The sequence below is a fragment of the Galeopterus variegatus genome, unplaced genomic scaffold (genome assembly GCF_000696425.1).
Source record: "Galeopterus variegatus unplaced genomic scaffold, G_variegatus-3.0.2 Scaffold222, whole genome shotgun sequence".
NCBI classification, from domain to species: domain Eukaryota; kingdom Metazoa; phylum Chordata; class Mammalia; order Dermoptera; family Cynocephalidae; genus Galeopterus; species Galeopterus variegatus.
Genome location: NW_007726333.1, coordinates 253,804 through 260,596, shown reverse-complemented (window position 1 = coordinate 260,596; position 6,793 = coordinate 253,804).

Below are 6,793 nucleotides of genomic sequence, written 5' to 3'. Positions count from 1 at the left end.
CCCCCTTTTTTTTTTTTTTTTTTTTTTTTTTTGTCCTTTTTTGTGACCGGCTGCACCACGCTCAGTCAGTGAGCGCACCGGTCATCCCTATATAGGATCCGAACCCGCGGCTGGAGCGCTTTTGCGCTCCCAGTGCAGCACTCTCCCGAGTGCGCCACGGGCTCGGCCCTACTTTTCATATAAAATGTATTAATAACTGAAATTATTATTTTTTCTTACTACTAATTAACTGTGTATTTCAACTGGTATTGCCTGCCCAGTAAAATAAAAAAAAATAAGTGCTATGTAACAGGGATTTAGTAAGAATTGTTCATGTTATACCTGCAGCATCTAGAACTGTGCTTGGCAACTATTAGGTGCGTAGTGTATAATTGTGGAAATCATTAATGTTAATAATTTTCAGTAAATATGTGTGTGTGTGTGTGTGTTCTAAAGTGACTGTGCTAATTGCTATGATAGATACAAAGTTGATCCAATACTGACAGATCACTGACAATCTTCCAGCACAAGATAGGAACTAAAATATGTATGTGAAACAAACTTACGACTAAGAGCAAAAAAAGAGATGCAGATAAAGCAGCATGGGAGATAATAAAATTGGTTTTTCCTTAAGTGGAACATACTGCAGAGAGTATGCCATTTACCTTGGTCCTTAGTGGCTTAAAATTTTGTGAACAAATGTCAAGTTAATTTTGAAATAATTACTGGAAAAGTGCGAACTGAGGCAGAAAATCGTTTTAATGTGAGTAGGATAAATTATTCCTCAGGTGCCCTTAAGGTTTGCATATATACTATAATGAACCATAGACAAACTAAATTTTGCTGTGAAGCTTTCAAGTTTTATAGAATTAATTCACGATATTTAGTGATGTGGCATATTGTGTAACACTTCGGAAACATTTTCTCACTCTCTAGCTTGAAATGAAAATCCTGTCTAGTTAAGGGCTTTGCAAATCTCTTGATGGGATATAAATTATAATTAGAGTAAGAACTGGAATTCCACAGAGCATATTCTATCCCTAACTCTAGTACTTAATCAGACATTTGTAGTCAAATTACTTTCATTTACTTTTTTTTCCACTCAGAAGTAGCATTTTCCAGGTATTTTTGGAGAATTAATTAGTTTCCATTAATTAATTTGTTTTCATTATTGCATTAATATATCTTTTGAACCTCAGGGTAACTCATTGTAATGGTGTGGACCTCATTTGCCAAGTGCAATACAATAGCCTTTTGTTTCAACAGAATTCTTCTGTCAATGTCAGTAAATTAACGAAAGTGATTTTTAAGTGCCCACCTTATCAGCCACTTTGTGCTAGGGCCCTGTGGGGATTCCAAGAATAGACTACTAAGTCCCTATAGTATTCAGAAAATTTTAAATCTAGTTGGAGAAAATAGACTGACTTACAAAACGATCTAAAATAAATACAATGTATAATTAAGATTCCACAATATGTAGTATGAATAGTAAATTAAGGAAAATTCCCAGGGTAATTGATACCCAAGTTCAACAGAGATCCATTCTCACAGTATACCCCAAGAAGTCAGAAGCTGCTTATGTGTTTGTCATTATGCCTAAATGTCTGAATGTCTACTCTTAATTATCAACATTTATGGAGTATCTAGAGGGAAAGGAGAGGGAAGAAAGAGGAATAAGGGAACAAATTACTGATGAGTGCCTAATAAATTTCAGTTACATATGTCTATATATTTTCTCATTTAATTCTAATAATTATCTTGCAAAATAGGTTTACTTGTGCATATTTTACACCTGAGGAAACTGAGGCCCAGAGAAGGGGAAGAACTTGTACCAGATAGCTCAGTCGGGAAATGGTGGAGATCGACTTAGGCTCCTTTTTCCCAAGCTATTCTCCTTCTGCAGTGTCATGTAACCTACTAGATAAAAACAAATAAACAACAGAAAAAAGCAGCAACAAAAAAATTATAGTAGCAATCAAATACAAAGAGGAGTTATTGTAGATGTTTGGGGAAAATGTGGTTAGTTGCTGTTAATCAGTTTCCTTAATTTTGTGATTTACCCCAGTGAGTGTAAGAATAACATGTGATAGAGTAGGTCTTATTAGTAAAATGCGTGCATGATAAAATGGAGTAATCAAATCTCCCTTTGGCAGGATTCATGGTCTCTCTCTTCAAAAAATTCAAAAACAATGAGGAACATAGATAAACATCAGTGATTGTAAAACAAGAAGTATCAACAGTGAAATTTAAGAGATGAACCTTTTTGTTTTTCCTTTTTGGACTACTATCCTTCATTAGATTCTTTCTCCAAAGGGCAGCTCGTCAAGGAAAATAAAGTGGAAAGATTAAAGTAGGATTGTACTCCTTTGCATAATTCCTAAAAGAATAATATTTAAAAGGTAATTTAGGTTGGTAAAAATTTTGGTGAAGTTACACAATACTCCAGCAAGAATTTGTCTCCCATGTGACTTTAACATGTTGCATTTTCTCGAGGAGTAACAATTTGGTGCTCTGCCTCATTCATTCAAAACTAAATTAATGTTCTTAATTTTAATATCGCCTACAAATGGCTTAAGGTTATTTAGGGAAGGTTTACAATACCCGTATCATGTAGATGCTTGTCCCTTTTCAGGAATTTCTCTGTAGCCATATGCTTACATATGCCAGGAAATGGGTAGGAAAAATCTGACCATAAATATTTAAAGAGGAGGAGTCTGGAGAGGGGAAAAAAAGAGAAAAAAAAAGTAGAGTGTAATTTCTTTTAAAGTGAGAAATTGATTCATCAATGCCACAATCATGTATGCTGTAGTTCTGTGCCTTCTGCTAATATAGCCCAAGCCTGTGGTTACTAAGCTCTTGGGATGTGGCTAGTCCAAATTGAGATGTGCTGTGAATGTGAAATACAAACCAGATTTCAAGACTTCAAACATAAAAAAGAAAAAATGTAAAACATTGGCTACATATTTAAATGATAATATCTTGGATAAATTGAGGTAAAGAAAATATATAATAATATGAACTTAATATTAAGTCACCTGTTTCTTTTTACCTTATTTTGTTAAAAATGTGGCTGCTCGAAAATTTAACATCACACGTATGGCTTGAATTATATTTCTATTGGACATAAATGATCAGAATGAAGAGACCAGTTGTCATGAACATCCCTCCCTCAATTTGCTACTGATTTTTACTGCCTATAGCTGTGGAATTCAAGCCCATGACATGGAAAACATACCAAATGACATATATCTATGGTCAATTCACCTCAACCCTCTTACATATTTACTATCTACCTGTCATGCATCAGGAAACACAGAGGTGGACAGAAGAGCTGCTGTGCATCTGACCTGAGTGAGACAAGCCTCCACTCAACAGCAGTTCGAAGCATGATGATCAGAGATTGCAAAATGATTGGCCAAGTGCCCTGTGGCTTCAAGAAAGGAAAAAAAGAAATCATTTTACATAAGGATTTAAGGAGAAAGGTGTTTGAAGTGGGCCTTGAAGAAGGGAGAGGATTTGATTAAAGACAGAGGAGCAGAGGGAATCCCATAAGCAAAGGCTGAACAGTAGAAAAGGGAAAGTCATCCAAGTCAGAGTAAGGACTTCATTGACCCAGAACAGAGAAACAGTAAAGAAGTAGAAAAGGCAGGTGATGCTTGAATTGTGGAAGCCTCGAGTGCCCAGGTGGGAAAGCATTTATCTTTAATTAGGCTATAGGATGCCACTGAAGACTTACAGACATGAGTTAATTACCACAACTGTAGTTTGGAAGAGCGAGTGTAGATACAAAGGCATATGGATTAGAATTAGAAGAAATGAGTTAGGACACTACGATAGCCTAGCAAAGAAAAGGTAGTGAGATGGTGGGATGAGTATGGAAGGAAGAAATGGACATAAGGGCAATTTCCTGACGTGTCACACTGAGGCCTACGATGAACTCATTCTATAATAACGTTTCAGTGTGTGTGTGAGAGAGAGTGTGTGTCTGGCAGTGACAGTTTCCTTTCTGTTCTTTCTTTACCTTTAGCAAAACTTCCTTAAAATGTTAGCTTCCTTTAGCTATGCTAAGGCTTCCCAAGAAAAGCCTTTAACAGTAGCTCTGTTTAAAATTTGCTAACCATTGGGCAGGCCCGGTGGCGCACTCGGTTGAGTGCAGCGCTTGAGAGTGCGGCGGCGCTCCCGCCGAGGGTTTGGATCCCATGTAGAGACTGGTCTGCTCACTGGCTGAGCGCAGTGCGGGTGCGACACCGAGGGTTGCGATCCTGATGCCAGTCGCGGTACGGGCGTGACACCGAGGGTTGCGATCCTGTTACCGGTCACGAAAAAAGACAAAAAAAAGGAAAAAAAAAAAATTTTGCTAACCGCAAATTTACAATGTATTTTTTTAAACTGACGGTATTTGTGCTGTTTCTCCCACTGTTTAATACCGACCTTAAGTTCATATTCTCTAGCCAATTCAAATATTAGCAACAGAAAGTAAAGATAGTTGATACATATTACTAATCTTGGGGGAATTCAATAAATATATTTAAATTTCTAAAATAATAATAATAATAAAATAAATAAATTTCTAGCAAAGTTCAGGCATGAGAAAACGGGTGAAACTCTATTCCCTTCTTCATCTACATTATTATTCATGTTTCAATATAGACTAAGCATTTCTCAAGAAAAGTATAGGTATTTAGGTATGGTGTGTATTATAAATATAAATATGAAAGTGAACTCTTGGATTAATTCACAAATCCTGTACTCAAATATTACTAAAAAAGGGTCTCAGTGTGTCCTTCAATGTTCACTTAGGAAGCCTTTTTCTGGGAACAATACAGTCGCACAGGCCTCGTTTTTGTCATCCGAGAGTTGTAGGAACCGGCTCCTTCTAGTTGGAAGTTTTCTGCAACTTAAATCCACTTCTCCCAAATACAAAGACCATGAGCTTTCTTTCCAGAAGGAAAAATGATGAATCAAACCGCAGAAAGGGATCTTTGCTAAAGCAAAGCTGTAATGAATAGCAGCAGTTTGATTCTTCTTTAAAGTGCATTTACCTAGTTTGAGAGAAGTAAATGACCCATTTTAAACACTGAATTCTCATTTTGTGTCAGGATTTTAGCTCTTACCCAAAGCCAAATTAAGGTGAATCTACAGAGAGTCTATGTTCCTGAGATAATTCTTACCTTATATTGAAAGACAAAGTAGGGAAGTTTTGGAGCAGCTTCTTCTGCCATTAAATTCTAATATATTAATATTCAAAAATTATCCATAACACTTGTATGGTATTGCTTTAGTATTAAGTGTGTACATCTTAGGGTAGTAGGATTACTCTTGTACAGTAGGTTCACACACATAGTATTTTTTTTTTAATATCAGTAAACTGGCAACATGGTATAAGAGAAATGACTTTGAGGTAAGTTGGATCTACTAATCCTGGCTCCAGAAACTTTAGATTGACCTTGACAGGTTTCAGAACATTTCTGAGCCGCAATCTCCACCTGAAAATGGGTGTTGTAGTATAACTACTCCAGAGAGTGAACTTTTGAGAAATATTTGAGACAGTGGACATTAGAAACTTACGGAGTGCTCATAAACTGTTAGTACCTTTCTGTACCATACAAATACTTATGTGGATTCAAACATACTCAGAACATTCAGTTTATTCCCTTGTATGTGATTGTTGTACAGCCATAATTTCCACAAGGTAACCAATCACTAGAAACTCACTGAATGATTCAGAGATGCTGATTGTTTAAGTGCAGAGTTCATTGGCCATATCCTAGAGGGACCGTTTCTTGACAAACATCAGAAATTAGAACATGCTCATTTAACCAGCAAACACGTTTTGAATCCTAATGTGCATTGGCCATTGCTCTAGGCATTGAATATACAGTGTACATTATTCTTGGCATCACACCTGGGTTTTGGTGCATTTTGGAAAACACTATTATCCACTCTTTTGACTAGATCCTGTCAGTTTCATCTGTTCCTTTGGGTAAAAGCACCTAAAATCTTTTATTCTACAACAGAGATTTTGGAAATTTAAATATAAGAATTACCTGTACATTAAAATGCAATTTCCTGAGCTCCATCCCTGGAGATAATAATTCAAATTCTGAAGTAGGGACCAGGAATAGTCTTTAAAAACCATCTGCTCAAGAGATTCTGATCAAGAAGCTAGTCTATGGCTGTATTCCTCAGTTTCATTTGGCGTGTTCATAGCTAAAGTATTCACATCCAAATGGACTGACTGTACTGTTTTTAATGGGAACCACTTGTAAGATTTATAGGTGATTTTTTCTTGGAAAAAACAAACAAATTCTGGTTATAATCAGACTTCTAAAAGAACATATGTTTCAGTATTTGGTTGAAATATGCCAATATATGATTAGAAAATTAGGGCCGAGCCCGTGGTGCACTCGGGAGAGTGCCGCGGGTTCGGATCCTATATAGGGATGGCCGGTGTGCTCACTGGCTGAGCGTGGTGCGGGCAACACCAAGCCAAGGGTTGCGATCCACTTACCGGTCACAAAAAGGACAAAAAAAAAAAAAAGAAAATTAACTAAGGTTTGGGATTTTAGTGATCAGCTCTATAGCGGTTGGTTATTAAAAAGGTAATCAGAAAGATTTATTTTGTGCCATGTGAACCACAATTAAATGAAACAAATATTGCTTGAGTGTTCAGTTGAGGCTAAGAAATCTGTAACATTGGTTATAACAATTATCTTCTGATAGTAGCTCAAGAATACAGTTACTTCTCTTTGTTTTCAATGATACTATGAATATTTTAAGGTACATAAAGCTTTAGATATCTAAATCAAAATGT